We start from the raw sequence: 23472 nt of genomic DNA, 5'->3' as shown, positions 1-23472 counted from the left end.
CTGTTTCCCGTTATCGGATCAATAAAATTCCCAATCGATTACGCAATCAAGTTCTTGGAAATCCACTTCCCCCTCGATTACGCAATCAAGTTCTCGGAAATCCACTTCCTCTTCGATTACGCAATCAAGTTCTCGGAAATTCACTTCCCCCTCGAGTCCTAGATCAATAACATTGTTTCGGTTAGAATTCAATGCGCATGTGCAGCCTTCGTCCCGGAGTTATTACACATAGAAACAACAAATAAATGTTGTTTTTTTTTAAACAAAAAGCATGTTTTTTTCAAAAGGCATGTTTTTTTTAATTTAATTTTACTTAAAGCAGTACTGCGTAACTTATTAGCCGCCTTGCTATAGAGTAGGTCAATTGAACGACAAGAGAGTGGACAGTGATCAGCAAACAGCTCGTGGTAACGAACCATAAGTTAGGAGCAACTCGGCTCAATTGTAACCGAAACTCTAAAAAACGGAATTTTGAAATCAATAGGTATATCAAAAGAATCAACTTATTATACTGATTCTAAGTATATAAGATTCATTAAGTTTAGTTTTAACTATCGAAGGCTACGGGCCTGAGAAAATGTACCTTATTCTAAAAAAAAGGGGGAAACACCACCTAAAAGTCTGTGAATCTTAATGAAAATTACACCATCAGATTCAACGTGTCAGAGAACCCTACGGTAGAGGTTTCTAGCTCCCATGTTGAAAAATGTTGAATTTTGCATTTTTTGCCAAAAGAAAGATTACGTATTCATGTTTATTTTTTTTCAGGGGTGATAGTGTCGAACCATTGGTCCTAGAATATCGGAAGAAGGGACAAACGAAAATTAAAAGATCTAGTGCCCATTTAAAGTGACCGAAATTATTGGAGGGCAGCTAGACCCTCTCCCACGCCCCTTTTACGGCCAAAGTAGCTCGATCAAAATTTTGAGATAGCTGTTTTGTTCAGCATAGTTGACAGGTCCTATAGCTATTCCTTTGGAGATAGCACAACCCCCCATAGCCCCTGGATAAAGGTCTTTGAGTTATGAAAATTGCCTATTGTTTACGTATAGTATTTGTTATTAGGAAGTATGCATACATTTTTCGGGTGGGGGAGATGAATTTTTGCTGAGGGATTTTTGAAGGGCAGAATTATCGATTGGGAGTGAAGTTTCTTGGGGGTGAGCTTTTCAGAGGAACTTTGTACTTACACGAAATATTGAAGGAATCTTCGAGTCGTTTGTTCCTAGAAGTATGGCTGTCCCAAAATAAAAAAGGGATTGTGGGTGAAATTTATCGTTCTCCGTCAGGGTCAACGTCTCAGTTTATGGAACATATGGCTCAAGATCTGGAGCGAGCAGAGTGTAAAAATAAAATGACCTTATCTCATTGGAGATTTGATATTAACTTCAGTATTCCGCTAACGGCCGAAGCAGCAGATTTGCTAAATAATATGGCAGGTTCAGGCCTATACCCTACTGTTACGATTCCGACACGGGCTACTGAGAGTGCGCATTCACTTATCGACAACATATTCAGCTCCCTGCTCCCAGAGTCGGTGGCAGTCTTCGTCAGCAACACATCAGACCACTTCCCCATTCATGCAAAACTCGCACTTTCAGAACCAGCTAGGATAAGGTCACGAATCAACCCCATGCTACCGATTATATGTTTAACAGAGGAAAACTTGAAGAATTTAAAACAGGAACTAGAGCAATTAAACTGGGATATCGTAATGGAGATTCAAGATGTAAACGAAGCATTTTAGTCATTTCACTCGACGTTCTTGGATGTATACAGTAGATGTTGCGTGAGAACCCGAGAACTAATAAACGACAAAAAAAAAACAGCCAATTAGCCCCTGGGTGACGGATGGTCTTCTGGCCTGTGTGAATAAGAAAAACCACCTTTGGGGAGAGTATAGACGCTTTCCGAGCTTAGCGTGGCTAGAGGAGTATGAGCAATGCAGGAAAGTCCTTCAGACTGTGTTACGAAGAGCAAAGCGTGGCTACCTGAACAAAAAGCTGACGGAAATCGGGAAGGATGGTCAAAAAGTTTGGCAAATTATCAACTCGGTACTACGGCCAACCCCTAAGTCTTCAACATTACCAGCGAAATTGGTCGTGAATGATGAAGAAATTACCAAACCTACACGGGTTGCCGCAATGCTGAGTACATTTTTCGCAAATATCGGCCAAACCACAGCAAATTCCGTCGGGACACCAGCTAAATCACACAAAGAATACCTTGGTCCGAAGGACATTAAATCAATGGCAGTGAATCCTGTAACACTAGGTGAACTCGAATTACTCGTAAAAAATTTGAAGGGCTCTTCTGATTCAGGTTTTGACCTTGTTCACACAAAGGCACTGAAAGCAGTAGTGACGACGATTGCTGAGCCTCTTACTTACCTTGTAAATATTTCATTAGATAAAGGGGTCTTTCCTGAAATGTTAAGAAAGGCAAGGCTAATACCTCTTCACAAAGGTGGATGTCATATAGACACAGCAAATTATAGACCAATCTCAATCTTATCAGTTTTCTCGAAAGTCTTTGAAACGCCAATGAAAAACCAGCTTTACCAATATTTAGAGGCCAAAGGCTTTTTTAACAGCCGCCAATTCGGGTTTAGGGCTGGCCATTCAACCGAAGACGCCCTTACTTCACTAAGTTTATTCGTAGAAAGAATCCTAGATTCGGGTGCTTTACCTGCAGCTGTGCTTCTAGATATTAAGAAAGCGTTTGATAGCATGCACCACGAAATACTATTAGGAAAGCTGGATCATATTGGAGTTCGTGGGCAAGTCCTAGATTGGTTTAAGTATTACCTGGAAAATCGTCAAATTTACAGAGGAAATGACCACGCAGATGATGTCTTAGTTAACTGCGGGGTGGCACAGGGCTCTTAATTGGGACCGGTATTGTTTCTTCTTCACGTAAATGATCTTCAGCAAGTACTTACTCCTGCAAGTCGTAGCCCTTATTGCTGCAAATTATGTCACCCACAAACAATGCAGGGGTCTATAGTAGAAGCCGAGGCCGAACTAACGACATTTGTGGATGACTCACTTATGGCAAGCTCTGAATGGAGCATCAAGTCTCTCAAAATGAAGCTACATAACATTCTTGAAGAAACGTACCTGTGGATGGACGCAAATCGTCTAGTCATCAAAATTGACAAATCGAGTGTTTTATTTTTTCACGCATAGATTCGCTGGCTCCTGATGTGATTGGCATTGAAATCTCTCGTGGACTTATCAAGAGACCAGAAAAAGAACACGTTCGATACCTAGGGGTTTTAATCGACGAAAACCTCTCGTTCAGACACCACATAGCAAGTGGCGAGACGAAGCGTTCAAGGAACCTTGGAATCTTGAGAAAACTCAGTCACCAATTCCCTAAAAAAAATACTGATCCTGATTTACAATACAGTTATCAAGCCTCACATTCAATATTGTTCAACAGTTTGGCAATCTAATTTCAAGACACATTTACAGAGACTAAACTCACTTCAAAACAAAGCACTTCAAATTTTAGGCCCAGCCCCGAAAAGACTATCAATGGCATCACTTTACAGACTATCTTGCACCGTTTTTTGTTTTAAATATTTTTCAGAAACACTCCCATCACCATTTAAAGGCTTATTCACATTAGCATCACAAATCCATAGTTTAAATACACGATCTTCCTTTTGACATTTACATACCCCCGACAACGACAGCTAGGTCGGAATTTTCTCCTAGAATTGCGTGTGCTAGGGAGGGGAATGCACTTCCGCAAGAGCTGAAATCATATAGGTCTCTCGGCTCCTTTAAAAGGAATGTAGAAAAATATATAAAAGATTAAAAATTTATTTACTAGATTTATTTTATTATTATTATGTTTAAAATTTTTGATATTATTATCATTTATTATATTTTAGTTTAATACTTCAATGGGTGTGAGCGGAGGAGAAGTTGTGTTAAATTTATTGTTAATTGATGGCGGTTCGGGGTGGAAACTGGAGAGAACAGGAAGCCACGCTGTATTTAGAGTGTGCAGTTATTACGGGCCCAAACGTGTATCAATGCACAAGGAATTGAGTTAAGTGTATTTTTATATATATTTTTTTCAGTTAAAATCCATATTGAACTTGAACTTCACCGACTCAATTTTAAATGTGGATTTGTTAATAGTAATTACCCGGGGTAAATTTTCACCGGAATTGAATTGTCTAGAGGATCTTCCCGTGGAGGGGAGACGGATCCGGCATTATTTAAAGAACGATTTGAAATTAAATAAAAAACAAGCATTTTAAACTGAAAGTAAGGAGCAACACTAAAACTTAAGACGAACATAAAATATTATGTATATAAGGGGGATTGCCTCCTCCTCAATACCTCACTCCTTATGCTAAAGTTTAATTTTTTGTCCCAGTTCTTCAGAACGACTCCTGATAACAAAGGTAGGTTCATTAAAACAAGAAGAAGCTTTTTTTTTTAATATTAAAAAACTTTACCGTGAAGAGCGAGATATTGAGGAGGGGGCAGCCCCTTAATATATGCTATAATTTCTATTCGTTTTAAGTTTTAATGTTGCTCCTTGCTTTCAATTGAAAAAAGCTTGTTTTTTTATTTCATTCTATACAAAACCCTCGAGCCCTTAGACACAAATGCACTTTAATAGTAGAAACTTTTAACTAAGGATATATTTTACTCAAAATCTTGGTTTGGTTTTCGGCACTTATCTGTTAAACGAAACCGATTCAGGAATCACGCTGTATAATATCAGACAATCACCGGTTTGCCTTTCTGTAATTAGTTATGATTTGAGTGAGAAAACTACGATGTAGCTATATTTTAACTAAATATTTAATATAGAGGTTGTCAGGGGTTAGATTAGGTTAAGTTTCCATAATTTTGTTTCTGGTATATTATTTGATGACCATGTTTTGTTATATTTCATTAGGATTAACCTAAATTCGCTTCTTGGGTTGTTTCGTTTAACCGACAAGTACCAATTTTTCTGTATGCTAAGACACCCAAATATATTGACACCACAAAACTTTCAGTAATTCTTTAGCTTATAACACTTTCCATCATGCAATACCCAAAGGTTGATTTAAACGAAATGTGATTGCACTAGCCTGGATTTGTTAACTGGTATGCAAACAAATCAAGCCTTCCTTAGTAAATGTGCCATTCAATCTTAAGAAAAGGGTAGTGCCGACATTACTAAAGAAATACCGATGTATGATAAAGTTCAACTTATCAGTCATTCGCACATATCATATGAAAACTGGTATGTAAATGCCTATCCATCAAAACGTTGTTTTTAATAGACTTCAGCGTAATAAGTATTATTAATACGCAACAGGTAGCGTTTTTTTTCGGGTATGCTGCCCCCTGCTGATACTGGGTCTCTAAAGCGAAATGACAAGTGTATTGTCTTATCTCGGTGATGGAGATCTTTTACCCCCTGCTACCAAGGTTGTCAAATGCGATTAAAATAATTGACTACCCTTGGCGTTTGCCGCTACTAATACTGCAACTACTCTGTGGCGCGTAATACGCGTATTTTATGTGGTGGACGTGAGGGTATGTTCTATGCTTGATCTGAATTTTTGATATGCCAATACTGAACACAATCTAATACAAACTTAATGAGAATCTTGTCATCTTTGCGGTGCAAACCAGATAGTTCAGATATTTCAAATGAAACAACATAAAAATTTCTTTGCTATTGACTTAATTTATGTGCGACATGTGTTACGCTATGGCTTAGCCGAAATTGGACCAATCTTTCTAAATTCCTCAAAAATCTATCTTTCAATATGGCATTAAAACGGTAATATCTACAGACTAAGGTTCTTCGATCCAAAATCTTGTAATCATAAGAATTTCTTTCAATTTTTGAATAACTTTCCTGTAATTTGCCTTTATCGGCTACTTTTTTAATAAAAAATATCCGTCTAGTCCAAAGCCATATACAGGGGGCAAGGGGATTTCACCCCCCCCCCCCCTTCCTGGAAAACCCCGACTCGTAGGGAATATAAACAAGTTTTTGATGGGTTTTAAAGTTATTTTTGTAACCCTCCCCCCCCTCCCCCATAGAAAAAATCCTAGATACGTTCTTGCTCTACTCCAAAGTAAATTCTTCCTTAGGCCTACATGCCTGCATTTCACGGTCGCATGTCACATATTTTTTTATAGGACAACCGCTAAGTTATGCATTTAACAATGCAGAAATGTGGGACGTAATTTTTCCGTGTTTTAAGTTTATAGGAAGGTCTTAAGGAATAAGACAAGTTTATAAGGGGTGGACAAGACTATCAGAAACCTGATTTTTCGCTATTTTTAGAAATGTTTATTATTTTTACTCATAGTTTGAACATCAGAAAGGGGTCGGGCTGGTTCCCAAAAACTCTTTTTGGAGTTCTAAGTCTGTAAACAAAATTCACAGAGCCTCAAATAAATGCAAATATCATTTATTTATATTATGAGAGCACCAAATAAACATAAAACAAATGTAAAATAGTTGCTACTGCCAAAAAAATCGTCAAAAATTGTTGCATTTCAAGTTTTTAACTTACAAGGGCTAGGACATGATCCGGGGTCACTTACAGGCACGTACGCATGAATTTGTTTCGGGGGGGGGCGGAAATCCTTCAAATCCCTTATTCTGTGAGAAGTGTCAGAAAATTATGGAAAAATAACAAAAACATGAGATTACGGGAGGGGGGCAGGCCCAGAGCCCCTCCCCTGTGTACGTGTCAGGTCACTTGTATAGAATCGTACAAGGGAAGGAAAGGACCAAAGCGTATTCTCTTTTCTCGCACCGTCTAGTTTCATGCTAAACACTCCTTTACAAGGCTTCGCTATAATTTATTAGAACATTGGAAGGATCATGCTCGAGGATAAGTGCACCCAAATTTCAACTATGAAGGGTGCCTACGGGAAAGGGCACGAAGGCTTTCAGTCCCCCTCCCTCCTAGAACAATATATTATTTCATTAGAAAACTACGAAGCATTTCTGGCAAAAAACTCTTTTTCAAGTCTTAGCACCCAACCCTGCATGAAAATTTGCAATCTCGCCTTCGCCTGGAAGATTTTCTTCGGGAAAATCATTTCCGGATGGGGTCTAAGAATGGTAAATGTCTCATTTAAACACGATATGTTCAAGAAGTACATGTGTACATACAATTTTCCATGAGGAACTGTAGTTTTGGGAGAAAGATAGATAAAGATACGCACAAAGGGGAGGGTGTGGGAGTGTCCCCCCTACAGTTATTATGAATTACGCGTTCACCTATTTTTCCTAGTTACCACCATGGATGTAGGAAGGGGGGCCGCGGCCCCCCCCCCTCTAGACCTTCAAATTTGCATTAGATACGGCTGAAAAAGCAGATGGTTTGGAAAAAGCAGTTGATAAAACTCCATCACACTATCGACTGCCCCCCTAGACAATATCTGCCTCCCCCCTAGACAATATGCTGCCTACGCCCATGGTTACCACCTTTTGTGAAATGGTGCACCCCTGATAGAAATTGCTGTATATGTATCTGTGTGGATAGTAATGCCCAACATTTCCTCTCTGACTCCACCACTATCTACAACTTCTTCAAATGACGGCCTATTGTCAGTGGCATAATTTCGTCGATATCCTGGAAGGAGGAAAATTGGAGCAAATTTTCCCAAACTGGGGTCTGGGGGGGTAGTTTACCCCTGCCAAACAGCAAATTACGCCCCTCAATATTGTCATGACATAGAAGAAAAACAAAACAATTTTAATATAAAAAAATAAGTAAAAGGGTTAAATGCAACCAAAAACTCCTCAATAAAAATCAAACTAACACTAAACATCGAAATTAAAAGAGTCATAACATCCCTTCTCCACATAATTTCAGCTAAGGATGATAGAAAAAGAAAAAAAGCTTCATTTCTTCATGCAATCTCTTTAAAATGCAGGCTTTTTAGACAGCTAAGGTGTTGCTCTCTCTAGATGTAAAGTCAGGATTTTTGATTGATTTAGCTAAATTTTTGAAAAGGGCTCTTATTCAGGGGTGTCAATCAGTGAGCAATGAGGGAGAGGGGGGGGGGCATTTACTGTCCTAAATTTTGAAAAATATTTCTTTGTATTCGTTAGAAAAGACAAGAAAAACACCTGTTTTGCATCTTCATAAAAAATTAAAAAATATTGCCCCGCCTTTATTCTTGTGAATTTTAGCTTTATTTTATGCAAAGAAGAATGCCCTCATTCAGGGGTGCATATTGGTGGGCAGAACGAGGGCAATCACACACCTAAATTTTGAAAATATTCTTTTTTGTATTCATTAGAAAAGTCGAGACAAATGCCTAATTTTTGTAACTCCATAAAAATAATCGAAAAATCCTTGCCCTGCCTTCGCTTTTGTGAATGGGCAGCCCTATCCTTATTCATGCCCAATTCGTGGTTTTGTTATTGAAAGTGTGTTTTATTTGATATATGAGTGTGAGTAAGGAGATCTAGGATTCCTATTCCAATTATGGCTTTTGCTACCGGCTCCTTGCGTTGCCGTATATGTTTTTTTTTAGTTTTAATTGATTCTGCTATTACATGGTGCTTGATACAATCTGACAGAAGTAACAGGGTCCTGTCTTTAACTCATTTTAGGGAATTCACTATACTTGGACGAGTTTTGAAAATAACAGATAGATAACCAACCTGAGATAGATAGACTGACCTTATTTCAAACATTAGGCTGTACCAAAAATCTGGTTCAATACCGCTCTCTAGGGCTATAATGAAAGAAAGGTTGAGATGGCTAGGGCACGTTGCGCGGATGAAGGATGACAAATTGCCGAAGATTGTTCTATTCGACCAACCGTCTAGGGCTAAACAGAAAGAAGGTCGTCCTCGTCTGGGATGGGAGGGCGTCATAAAGAAAGATTTAAAGGAAATGGGAACTTCGTGGGAGGGTGTAAAAAGGGAGGCTTTGAATAGATTGGGATGGAGGAGGAGCATGCGTAACTGTGTTGGCCTCAGGCGGCTTGGTGCTGCGGTGAGTTGTTAGTAATAGTAGTAGTAAATAGATAACTTTGTCGATAAATTTGTTTTAATTTGGTAATAATATCCAGGACATAAGGAAAATTGACTGTTTTTGAGAATTACCTAACTTTGGGAGATTTAGGACATACTGAAATATTTTACATGATTTAAGAAATGTGGATCTATTACGAAATATTAACATAGTATAAATATATGTATATTATATAAATATATATATTTCCTTTTGCAAACAATTTTTTCCTCGATTTGCAAAAATAACCATTCCGAAAATATCGAACGGGTCAACCTCAAATATGCATGAAAAATATCGTCAGGAATAGTCTGGTGACGTAAGTAATAAGGTCGGCGTCATACTATTTCTACCCTGATTCCAACAGAATTATTTTCTTAGCTATTACCTTCAATAAAATCTTATTACTTATAAAATGGAAGAATTGTTTTCTGAAATAAGTGAAGAAAAATATTTCTGTAGCCCTCATCTCTTCTTCTGAAGAAAGTTCTTGACTTCTAGGCAAATTTCTTGGAAATTCCAGGAGTAAAGTATATTTGAGAGCTTTGCAGAGTTGCCTTTTCTTTCTTTGAGTAACATCGTTGGTTAAAGTAAAGTTTTGTAAGGACGATTTAGGCTTGTGCATATTGGCCAGCAAGGTCGTATCCAGGGGGAGGGTTGCCGGGTTTGAACCCACCCGAAATTTTTGTCCAACTCGTAAAAATGTAATAAAAATGCAAATAAGCAAATTTTTGGGGCGTTTTTTAATTTTTTGTACCCCCTCAGACAAAAATTATGGATTGACTCGTGTTAGCCAGTATGTATATTGGTATTTTTTGTTATATTCTGTTTGAATAGTTTGTTGATTTTATTTTTTCTTCATTGGCTACTCTCAAATTTTGGAGGCCATGATAATGTTAGAATTTGAATTTGAATAGGGGCAACTATTCCCAAAAACGATACCCCTAAGTTAGGGCGTATACAGAATTTTTATTTGGGGGAAGGAGCTACCAAAACTTTAGAAAAACTAGAAATTTGTTTTTACGAATTTTCGTTACGGTTTTATGAGTCGGACAAAAATTTCGTGGGGAGACTGAAGGTTCAAACCCTGAAGCCTCCACTCCCTCTGGCTATGGCCTTGCCCCTAAGAATGTCTTCATTACACCCTATATACAGATTTACATGCCAAAGTCCCTTTCAATTATGTTTAATTTACGCTAAGTTTAATTTCATTATGTTTGATTATTTTTCATTATACATACTACTGATAACAAATATTTTAGTTTATAGTTACACAGAAAACCCACACGGAATAACAGATACCTACACTTTTACTCGTCACAAGTTCAAGAGATAGTAGACCTAATTCCATGTGTGGGTCACATTCTAAATATCTGCTCAGAGACACATCTTCAAAAAAAGTCGGAGCTCAAAGGTAAAATAGGCATCTTTAAAATATGGATTCAAAATCTATCATTCGGCCTACAACAAATTCTTAAAAAACCCTCACAAACGGTTAATTTTCCTCATGTCCTGGATATTATTACCAAATTAAAACAAATTTATCAACAAAGTTATCTATCTGTTATTTTCAAAACTAGTCCAAGTAAAGAGAATTCCCTAAAATAAGTTAAAGACAGGACCCTGTTACTTCTGTCAGATTATATCAAGTATCATGTAATAGCAGAATCAATTAAAACTATAAAAAAAAAACATATACGGCAACGCAAGGGGAGGGTAGCAAAAGCCTTAAATTGGAATAGGAATCCTAGATCTCCTGACTCACACTCATATATCAAATAAAACACACTTTCAATAACAAAACCACGAATTGGGCATGAATAAGGATAGAGCTGCCCATTCACAAAAGCGAAGGCAGGGCAAGGATTTTTCGATTATTTTTATGAAGTTACAAAAATTAGGCATTTTTCTCGACTTTTCTAATGAAAACAAAAAATAATATTTTCAAAATTTAGGTGTGTGATTGCCCTCGTTCTGCCCACCAATCTGCATCCCCCAATGAGGGCATTCTTCTTTGGATAAAATAAAGCTAAAATTCACAAGAATAAAGGCGGGGCAATATTTTTTAATTTTTTATGAAGATGCAAAAACAGGTGTTTTTCTTGTCTTTTCTAACAAATACAAAGAAATATTTTTCAAAATTTAGGACAGTAACTGTCCCCTTTCTCCCTCAATTCTTACTGATTAGCACGCCAGAACAAGGGCCCTTTTCAAAAAATATAGCTAAATCAATCAAAAATCCTGACTTTACATCTAGAGAGAGCACCACCTTATCTGTCTAAAAAGCCTGTATTTCAATGAGGTTGTATGAAGAGATGAACCTTTTTTTCTTTTTCTGCCATCCTTAGCTGAAATTCTATGGAGAAGGGATGTTATGGCTCTTTTAATTTCGATGTTTAGTGTTAGTTTGATTTTTATTGGGGGGTTTTTGGTTGCATTTAACCGATTTACCTATTTTTTATATTCAAATTGTTCTGTTATTCTTCTATGTCATGACAATATTGAGGGGCGTAATTTGCTATTGGGTAGGGGTCAACTACCCTCTCCCTCAGACCCTAGTTTGAGAAAATGTGCTCCAATTTTCTTCCATCCAGGATTTCGACGAAATTACGCCACTGACAATAGTTCGTCATATATATATATATATATATATATATATATATATATATATATATATATATATATATATATATATATAATATAGATATAGATATATATATAACATTTGGTCACACCTTCTCAGTGCTCAATGCTATTTGAACATCAACATTAAGCCATTCATATCAAGCGTATGGACGCAATTGCCATGTCTATGATAAAACGTGTCTGAGCATAAATTTGCTGGAAGGAGATTTTGTGATGATGAATAAATCAATATATCTGATTAAAGAAAGAAAAGAATATAGATTTCATACTTGTAGCTGTTTGAAAAAGTATGATTCAATTCCCCTCAAAATTTTGAATGATATCCCACTAAAATCTGACCCTAAAAATTACTAGATACAGATGTTAGAGAATCGAATTTATGGTTCAAAACGAAAGAAACTCTAGCATATCTATAGTTTTTATTTTCTAGTAAAATTGGAAAAGTTTTTGGGGATCAATAAAAAATAAATCGATTTTAACTTATGAAGAGTATTTATAATTAAGTACATCTATATCTCAGTTTTGGCAAGATGAAATTATTACAGAATGGTTCGTTCAATTAAGCAAAAACCAGCAATAAATATTCTTTCTGAATCTTCTCTGCTGTTTTTCGTATGAAATTGGTCACGAGCTTTTTCTAGAGCTTATCCCATTTTGTTTCCTCGGGATAGATCTTTGTTGAGTAATTTTCTAACCAGAAGTAAAAGTCCGTAAATCCAACGCAGATCTTAAAGTGCTGAGTTAAGTACAATTTCGTCGTCACCTCTGAATTTCTTCGGAACATTTAAAGAGTTGTTCCTGAAAGATTTAGAAAAACTGACGAGGTATTCGAAACGGTTCGATTCGTCAGAAAATCAGTTTCTTCGCTGAAAAAGGAAGAAATTATAAATTTCAAGCTTTTATTAAAGTTAGTTTTAGAGTTATAAAGTGCCTTGCAGAAAGGAAGAGATTTAATCTCACAAGTATTCGTTGCATAATAATGCAACGCATAATATATGCATAATATATTTGAAATCCGTCAAAGGAAGCAAGTGCATAATGAAAACAAGAACTTTTTCGCACATTGACCAATGGTCTGCGTTGCACAGCCACCAATCCCCTGATTCGATGCCTTTGGACAGGAGTACAATGCGTAGTTGGGGGCAAATCATCCGACGCTTCTCGTGTTTTCCCCCAGATTTCTCCAGGTACCCATTTAGAGCTGGGTCGACTGTGCTTACAGGGTCACACCATTGACCCTCTAATTTGACCTTGTAGGGGGGGGGGTTTGAACCCCCCGTTCAAAACCAAAAAACCAGCGACGCCACTTGAAAAAAAAACAAAAACAAATGAGAACAAAAATAAAAGCCACTTAAAAGAAAATCAGCTGCACTAAAAGTACAATCAGCTGCAAAAGTCAGCTGCACTAGAAATCAGCAGCACTAAAGTGTCTGGCAAAAAAAAAAGAACAGAAAACTTAACCTAGCGGACTTACCCATTTGTGTTCTAGCATTCTAGGTTCTGTTTTTCACCAGGTAACCAAGGTTGATCAAGATCACCAAGGTGAAAAAGTTCACCATGGTAACACCGAATTAAGAAGCTATTCTGTGTCCATGATAATTTATTCTTTTCAGAAAGTTTAATATTCCAAAGAAGCCCACAAACGAATTTCAAAAAATTTTGAAAATTTTGTGGAATTCAGCATATGGTTTTTTTTCTATCATTAAATAATTTTTTTCAACTGAAAGCAAGGAACAACATTAAAACTTAAAACGAACAGAAATTTTTAGGTCTATAAAGGGGGTTTCGCCCTCCTCAACACCTTGCTCTTTACGCTAAAGTTTTGTAGTACTTTTAAAAAAGTGTCTTGTTCTAATTAAACGGTCCTTGTGTTTCAGGAGTCATTCTTAAAGAATTATGACAAAATTCAAACTTTAGCGTAAAGAGCAAGGTGTTGAGGAGGGGACAAAACCCTTTATATACATACTATTTTCTGTTCGTTTTAAGTTTTAATGTTGCTCCTTACTTTCAGTTGAAAAAAATTGTTTTTTGTTTAATTTTTTATTGTTTTTTAAATAATGCCACGAATTCTGGCCCCAATTCCATGGAGAAACCCCATCCCCACGGAAATATCCTCTAGGCAATTCAATCCTAATGAAAATTTACCCCGGACAATTACTCTTAACCACTCTGTACTTAAAATTGAGACGGAAAAGAGAAAGCAAGACATAAAAAAAATGTATAAGAATTCTGGCAAATTCCCCCAGTGTATAGTTTCCCTGACAATTTCACTCCCTGCAAACTTACCTCCCCATGGAAAATTCTTCCATGGAAAAACTTCCAGTAGAAAATCTGCCCCCCCCACCCGAAAATGTATGCAAACATCCCATTAACAAATACTATTCGCAAACAATGGGCAAATTTATAAGTTAAAGACCTCTCCCCTGGGGCTGTGTGGTGGGGGGGGATCATGTTATACCAGAAGGCATCGTTATTGGGCCTTTCAACTATGATAAACAAAATGGCCATCACAAAATTTCGATTGGACGATACGTAAGACTAAACTTAATAAAATCTATACATTTAAAATCAGCATAAAAAGGCGATTCTTTTGATATATTGGTATTAAAATTCCGTTTCTTAGAGTTTCAGTTACTATTGAGCCGGGTCGCTCCTTACATACAGTTCGTTACCACGAACTGTTTGACATCACAGCTACACCAACTGAGCTCATTTTTGGTTATATTATCTTATGAAAACGTAGCGGCCCTTAACAGCATTCCATGCACAATTTCAAAACCTCCCTTACGCCTCTTGCCCAGTCAAAGCTATGTTGACTGCTAGTCTGCATCCCCAACACTGTATGGATAGCCAATTTTATCTTTAACTCATTTTCCTGAAGAGAAAAAAGGATTTCTAAAAACAATTCCACATTTTGTAGCTAGTTGATTTTCACGACGCAGCAGGGAATTTTGAAATAGCCATTTTGTTCAAAATAGTTCAAAGACTAAATAACAAAAAGTCAGGGGTCAACAAAACCCCACAGAGTCGAGGGGAAGTGTTGTAAGTTATGCCCCGGGGGCAGATAAGGTTTTATGTATGGGATAATGGCATAAACATAAAAAATTGGATCATTTGAAATTTCTATTTACCTTTTTAAGAATCATCAAGAGTGATCGATGGGCACATACCCCCCCACCCTATTTACTCCAAATGTATCCGATCCAAACTTCGAGATATGCATTTTGTTTGAAATAGTTCAACGATCAGATAACTTCGGAAGGGTTGTAATTTATACCACGGGGGCATGTAAGGTTTTTACGGAAAAGGTGGTCGTATAAACTTCGGAGGGGACTTAAATGATTAAAAATTCCCCTGACAAGTTCACTCCCTGCAAACTTCCCTCCCCATGGAAAATTCCAACGTGGAAAAATTTTGTTCTAGTTCCCTTTTCAAGAGTCAAGAGATCCGATTGCAACTAGCCAGTAATAATCTAAATAAAGGTTTGAAAAATACATGAAAAAATACATGAAATTGCACAAGAATATGCACTACAGTTTCACGTGCACATTTTAAAAAGCTGGCAAACACAGTGCAAAGGTTTGACGCCTACAAGAATATACAGTGTAAAGGTTTGACGACTACAAGAATATACACTACAGTTCCACGTGTAAATTGTAAAAAGCTGGCAGTACGAGTGGAGATTCCCCACTGGTTCCTGAAGTCTAGCTTGTTAAACAAATTTGCTTCAACTCCACGTTTTCATGGATGCTACAATCAGAATTGTTTGATTGACATTTGCAAAAAGGGATAAGGGATTCGCGAATTGGACTGTACGAACAATCTTATTTGAGTAATAGGGAAAAAACAGAGCTAGATAATATTTGCGAATAGGATCGCATGAAGATGAAGAAAAAGGGTTAAAGTGATTAGCAGTTAAGGTAGCCTCGATGGCATTTGAACAGTGTTATCATTTTAAAATAGCGTCTAACGTTAGAGTATACTAAAAAGTTGAAACTAAGAGAGATGCAGAAGGTAAGAAAATAATTTTAATGATGTATAACTTTACTTCTTCTATGTGTTTTGTATAATACACAAGTGACGTTTGAACAGTGCTGTCAGTTTAAAATAGAGTCTAACGTTATAGTATACTAAACAGTTGATACTAAGAGAGATGTAGATGGCAAGAAAATAATTTTAATAATGAAATTCAGAACAAACCTTCAGAAATCCTTCAGAAATCCTTCAGAAAATTCAGAAATCCTTGCAAATCAAGTAGTAAGGTGTATGTGAGTACGAACCATCAAGGATCATAAGCAGCAACGACCCTAACCAGCAGACACATCAACCACCCAAAAGTCCCCTATCCCCAAACTCGAAGGGTGCCCCCCTCCCCTCCAGCTTTTTGGCCCCCTCCCCCCATTTTTTTGAATTTTTTTTGATTTTTTTTTATTATTTTATTTTTTAACATGATATATTTTTTCAAATTTTTTTTTACATGTATTAGAATTAGATGAAAAATAATTAAAACAAAACAAAAAAATCATAGTTACATTCTATTGATTTTTCAAAGTTCATTTTGAATTTCTTTCGTTGAAATGCAAGAGTTGGAATATTTCAGAATTGTTTGGTCGTGGTTTACCTTGTCACACTTACATTCTCATGATTTTTCAAAGTTCATTTTGGATTTCTTACGTTGAAATGCAAGAGTTGGAATATTTCAGTAGTGTTTTGTCGTGGTTTACCTTACCACACTTACATTCTCTTGATTTTTCAAAGTTCATTTTGAATTTCTTGCGTTGAAATGCAAGAGTTGGAATATTTCAGTAGTGTTTTGTTGTGGTTTACCTTATCACACTTACATTCTCTTGATTTTTCAAAGTTCATTTTTTGATTTTTTTTTGAAATTCAAGAATTGGAATATTTCAGTAGTGTTTTGTTATGGTTTATATTTTCCAAGTTACATTCAATTGATTTGTCGAAATTCATTTTTGAATTTAGTTTTTTGAAATGCGAGAGTTGGAATATTTCAGTAGTGTTTTGTTACGGTTTACCTTGCCACAATCACATTCTCTTGATTTTTCAAAGTTCATTTTGGATTTCATTCGTTGAAATGCAAGAGTTGGAATATTTCAGTAGTGTTTTGTCGTGTTTTACCTCGTCACAATTACATTCTCTTGTTTTTTTAAATTTCATTTTGGATTTCTTTCACTGAAATGAAAGAGTTGGAATACTTAATTAGTGTTTTATCGTGGTTTACATTTTCATAGTTACATTCTCTTGATTTTTCAAAGTTCATTTTGGATTTCTTTCGTTGAAATGCAAGAGTTGGAATATTTCAGTAGTGTTTTGTTGTGGTTTACATTGTCACAATTACATTCTATTGATTTTTCAAAGTTCATTTTTGGATTTCTTTCGTTGAAATGCATGAATTGAAATATTTCAGTAGTGTTTTGTTATGGTTTACCTTTTCACACTTACATTCTCTTGATTTTTTCAAAGTTCATTTTTGATTTCTTTCGTTGAAATGCAAGAGCTTGAATATTTCAGTAGTGTTTTGTCGTGGTTTACCTTGTCACACTTACATTCTATTGATTTTTCAAAGTTCATTTTGGTTTTCTTTCGTTGAAATGCAAGAGTTGGAATATTTCAGTAGGGTTTTGTCATGGTTTACCTTGTCACACTTACATTCTCTTGATTTTTCAAAGTTAATTTTTGGATTTCTTTCGTTGAAACGCATGAGTTGGAATATTTCAGTAGTGTATTGTTGTGCTTTACCTTGTCACACTTAGTTTCTCTTGATTTTTCAAAGTTCATTTTGGATTTTTTTTCATTGAAATGCAAGAGCTGGAATATTTCTGTAGTGTTTTGTCGTGGTTTACCTTGTCACACTTACATTCTCTTGATTTTTCAAAGTTTATTTTGGATTTCTTTCGTTGAAATGCGAGAGTTGGAATATTTCAGTAGTGTTTTGTTGTGGTTTACCTTGTCAAACTTACATTTTCTTGATTTTTCAAAGATCATTTTGGAATTTCTTTCGTTGAAATGCAAGAGTTGGAATATTTCAGTAGTGTTTTGTCTTGGTTTACCTTGTCATAGTTACATTCTCTTGATTTTTCAAAGTTCATTTTGGATTCCTTTCGTAGAAATGCAAGAGTTGGAATATTTCAGTAGTGTTTTTTGTGCTTTACCTTCTCACAGTTACATTCTCTTGATTTTTCAAAGTGAATTTTGGATTTCTTTCGTTGAAATGCAAGAGTTGGAATATTTCAGTAGTGTTTTGTCGTGGTTTACCTTGTCACAGTTACATTCTCTTGATTTTTCAAAGTTCATTTTTGAATTTCTTTCGTGGAAATGGAAGAGTTGAAATATTTCAGTAGTGTTTTGTCGTGGTTTACCTTGTCACAGTTAGATTTTATTGATTTTTCAATGTTCATTTTTGGATTTCTTTCTTTGAAATGCATGAGTTGGAAACATCATTTGTCGGATATGTCGGACAAAATTTTTTTTTGAAGGAAAAGTCTGAATGCGTTTAAGGTATAGTACGAATGGCTTGCAAAAAACACGAAAATACTACCAGAATGAATAAATTCTTTATCAACATCCGTTGTTGGATATGTCATTATGAAAAAAAAATGTAAGTAAGTAAAAAAGTAAGTAAGTAACAAACTCTTTCTTGAATTCACCTCTAGGATACACAATACAGCAATTTAATTCAGGAAATTATGAAAAAAATTGAACAAATTCTTTATTAACATTCATTATCGATTGAAGTCGCTTCCTAGACAGACAATACAGCAATTTCGCAAAATCTAAGTATAGGAGTGATTAAATTCTATATCAACATTCATTTCTCGGATACATAGGAAAAAGTTGACAAAATCTAAGTGTTAGAGTGAATAAATTTTTTTTTTCAACTTCTATTGTCAGATACATCGGATAAAATTGACAGAATGTAAAGTGTCAGAGTAAATATTTTTTTTCTCAACATCTTTTCTCAGATACATCAAATAAAATTGACTAAATTTAAATTTCAGAATGAATAAATGCTTTAACAACATCATTTATAGGATATGTTGGATAAAATTGACAAAATCTAAGTATCAGAGTGATTTAATTCTATATTAACAACCCTTTCTCGAATACCTGGGATAAAATTGAACAAATCTAAGCTTCAGAGTGAATAATTTTTTTTATACTAATATCTATTGTCAGATACATCGAATATAATTGACAAAATCTAAGTATCAGAGTGAATTAATGCTTTATCAGCATCTTTTGTCGAATATATCGGATAAAAGTGACAAACACTAAGTACCAGAGTGAATAAATGCATTATCAACATCATTTGTCGTTTACGCCAGTTAAAATTGACATGTCGGATAAAATTGACAAAATCTAAGTGTCAGAGTGAATATTTTTTTTCTCAACATCTTTTGTCAGATACATCGGATAAAATTGACAAAACCTAAGTGTTAGAGTGAACAATTTTTTATCAACATCCTCTGTCAGATACATCGGATAAAATTGACAAAACCTAAGTATCAGACTGAATAAATGCTATATCAACATCATTTGTCGGATATGTCGGACAAAATTTTTTTATCAAGGAAATATCTGAATGCGTTTAAGGTATAGTACGAATGGAATGCAAAAAACACGAAAATACTACCAGAATGAACAAATTCTTTATCAACATCCGTTGTTGGATATGTCATTATGAAAAAAAATGTAAGCAAGTAAAAAAGTAAGTAAGTAAAAAACTCTTTCTTGAATTCACCTCTTGGATACACAACACAGAAATTTAATTTAGGCAATTATGAAAAAAAAAATTGAACACATGCCTTATTAACATTCATTATCGATTATTGTCGCTTCCTAGACAGACAATACAGGAATTTCGCAAAATAGAAGTAGATGAGGGAATACATTCTATATAAAAATTTATCTCTTAGATATATAGGAAAAAGTTGGAAAAATCTAGGTCTTAGTGCAATTAAATTTTTAATAGAAGTTTTTACAGGGTACATCAGATAACAGTCATAAAATCCAAGTTTTATTTATTTGGCTTCATGCCGTGTTACGTTGAATTTAGGTTAGACCGTTTTTTTTTCTATAGTAGACTAGCGTATATTTTTAGTGTAGAAAAAAAAAATTCTGGTTAGTCTGAAGATGATTGTGAGAGCGTTAGGACTCTAAAAAATGGATAGATTTAAGAAAGAGCGAATCATGGTGAATCTAGTGTTTATGAAAAACCATTTGATTCTAGATGATGATTTTCTAGAGCTGTCTAGTCAAATGAAGATACTTTCTCAGGGAATGCTTGTCGATATAATGAAAACTGATTCTCCATCATTAGACTATTGCATGAAGCTTTTACGGACTGGTTCAACTGCATTTACACAATTTATTGATATATTAATCACGACGCGGCAAAATGATATTGTGGATATGCTTTTAAACACTAGTTTAGAAATTTAGGACTTTTTTCATGAGAAAGATGGTGTTCAATGATGATTGGTTACCCCCCAATGTCAATATTGACATTAAGTTGTAAATAATACTTAAGACGAAAAGCATATTGAGCCTGTTGATGACACACCAATAAAAATTGTGTATGACTCAAAATGGAATAATGATTATTCTACTGATTACGAACTAAGAGAAGACAATAGCTACAATATCAAGAAAGAACATGGTGAACTATTTTATGGAACAGATTCAAAATGTCCAAAGTTGATCATTGATATTAATAATGTATCATAATATATTTTTGTATTAATATTCTGCATAGCATTATTTCATTAAAAATATATTATGCATTACATTGTCGTGTGTTCATTATGTGCGCGCACGTAACCTTGTCTAAATTCACCTTAAAAAACGAAATAAAGCTATGTCGACTTTGCATGTCTCTCTCACTATGCATGCGCCGTCGCTGTGTACACTCCATGTCTTTCTCGTTTTTTGTGTCTAAATCTACGTATTTGTATGTATTTTTATCTCTCACACTCTCTTTGCCTGTGTGTGTCTGGGCAGGTGTTTGCGTATTCCAATGCATGTGTGGCCACTCCAAGTGAACTTAAATTAACTCAACTTTTTGAATATCTCTCTCACTATGACAATGGGTCTGAGCGGGTGTAGTACCATCTATAACCGGTCTAACCTAAATTCAACGTAACGAGGCATGAAGTCAAAATGAATTGAACTTGGATTTTATGACTGTTATCTGATGTATCCGATGATAACTTTGAAAACGAATTTATTATTTTTGATACTTAGATTTTGTCTATTTTATCCGATGTATCTGACATTTGAAGTTGATAATGCATTTAAGGGATGTTGATAAAAAAAATATTCACTCTGACACTTAGATCATGCCAATTTTATCCGATTTATCTGACATAGGATGTTGATAATAAAATTTATTCACTCTAACACTTAGATTTTGTCAACTTTTTCCTATGTATTCGAGAAATGGATGTTGATATAGAATATAATGACTCTTACACTTAGATTTTGTGAAATTGCTGTATTGTCTGTCTAGGAAGCGACTTCAATCGATAATGAATGTTAATAAAGAATTTGTTCAATTTTTTTCATAGTTTCCTGAATTAAATTTCTGTATTGTGTATCCAAGAGGTGAATTAAAGAAACAGTTTGTTACTTACTTACTTACTTACTTACAATTTTTTCTTAATGACATAATGACATATCCAACAACGGATGTTGATAAAGAATTTATTCATTCTGATACCTAGATTTTGTCAATGTTACTCCATGTGTCTGACAATAGATGTGTGAAAATTCCTTTTCTTAGATCTCCGATGTTTTAATAGACATTCTAAACGTTTGATATGCTAGCTTACTCTAAAAATAATGAACACATGACAATGTAATGCATAATATATTTTTAGTGAAATAATGCTATGTAGAATATTAATACAAAAATATATTATGATAAATTATTAATATCAATGATCAACTTTGGACATTTTGAATCTCTTCCATAAAATAGTTCATCATGTTCTCTCTTTATATTGTCTTCTCTTAGTTCGTAATCAGTAGAATAATCATTATTCCATTTTGAGTCATACACAATTTTTACTGGTGTGTCTTCAACAGGCTCAATATGCTTTTCGTCTTTGGTATTATTTGCAACTTTATGTCAATCTTGAGATTGGGGGGTAACCAATCTTCATTGAACACTATCTTTCTCATGAAAAAAAATCCTAAATTTCTAAACTAGTGTTTAAAAGCATATCCAAAATATCATTTTGTCGTGTCGTGATTAATATATCAATAAATTGTGTAAATGCATTTGAACTACAACGTAAAAGATTCATGCAATAGTCTAATGATGGAGAATCAGTTTTCATTATATCGACAAGCATTCCCTGAGAAAGTATCTTCCTTTGACTAGACAGCTCTAGAAAATCATCATCTAGAATCAAACGGTTTTTCATAAACACTAGATTCACCATGATTCGCTTTTTCTCAAATCTATCCATTTTTTAGAGTCCTAACACTCTCACAATCAACTTCAGACTAACCAGAATTTTTCTTCTACTCTAAAAATATACACTAGTCTATAATAAAAATAAAAATCGGTCTAGCCTAAATTTAACGTAACATGGCATGAATCCAAAAAACGAATATATCTTAGATCTTATAACTTTTATCTGATTTACCCGGTAAAAACTTCGAAAAAAATTTATTCACTCTAAGACCTGGATTTTTTCAACTTTTTCCTATGTATCCGAGAAATGAATGTTGATATATAATTTAATCACTCCTATACTTAGATTTTGTGAAATTGCTGTATTGTCTGTCTAGGAAGCGACATCAATCGATAATGAATGTTAATAAGGCATGTGTTCAATTTTTTTTTTCATAATTGCCTAAATTAAATTTCTGTATTGTGTATCCAAGAGGTGAATTCAAGAAAGAGTTTTTTACTTACTTACTCTTTTACTTACTTACAATTTTTTTTCATAATGACATATCCAACAACGGATGTTGATAAAGAATTTATTCATTCTGGTAGTATTTTCGTGTTTTTTGCAAGCCATTCGTACTATACCTTAAACGCATTCAAATATTTCCTTGATAAAACAATTTTGTCCGTCATATCCGACAAATGATGTTGATAAAGCATTTATTCATTCTGATACTTAGATTTTGTCATTTTATCCGATGTATCTGCCACAGGATGTTGATAAGAAAATTATTCACTCTAACACTTAGATTTTGTCAATTATATTCGATGTATCTGACAAAAGATGTTGAGAAAAAAATATTCACTCTGACACTTAGATTTTGTCGATTTTATCAGACATGTCAATTTTAACTGACGTATCCTACAAATGATGTTCATAATGCATTTATTCACTCTGCTACTTAGATTTTGTCACTTTTATCCGATATATTCGACAAAGGATGCTGATAAAGCATTTATTCGCTCTGATACTCAGATTTTGTCAATTATATTCAATGTATCTGACAATAGATATTAGTATGAAAAATTTATTCACTCTGACGCTTAGATTTTTTCAATTTTATCCCATGTATTTGAGATAGGGTTGTTGGTATAGAATTTAATCACTCTGATACTTAGATTTTGTCAATTTTATCCGACATATCCGATAAATGATGCTGTTAAAGCATTTATTCATTCTGAAATTTAGATTTTGTCAATTTTATTTGATGTATCTGAGAAAGGATGTTAATAAAAAAAAATATTTACTCTGACACTTAGATTCTGTCAATTTTATCCGATGTATCTGACAAAAGATGTTGATAAAAAAATTTATTCACTCTAACACTTAGAT

Source organism: Artemia sp. Qi Xiang Cuo, chromosome 11, assembly GCF_049724085.1.
Source record: "Artemia sp. Qi Xiang Cuo chromosome 11, ASM4972408v1, whole genome shotgun sequence".
NCBI lineage: Eukaryota > Metazoa > Arthropoda > Branchiopoda > Anostraca > Artemiidae > Artemia > Artemia sp. Qi Xiang Cuo.
The sequence above is the reverse complement of the archived record's forward strand: the minus strand, read 5'-3'. Positions refer to the sequence as shown.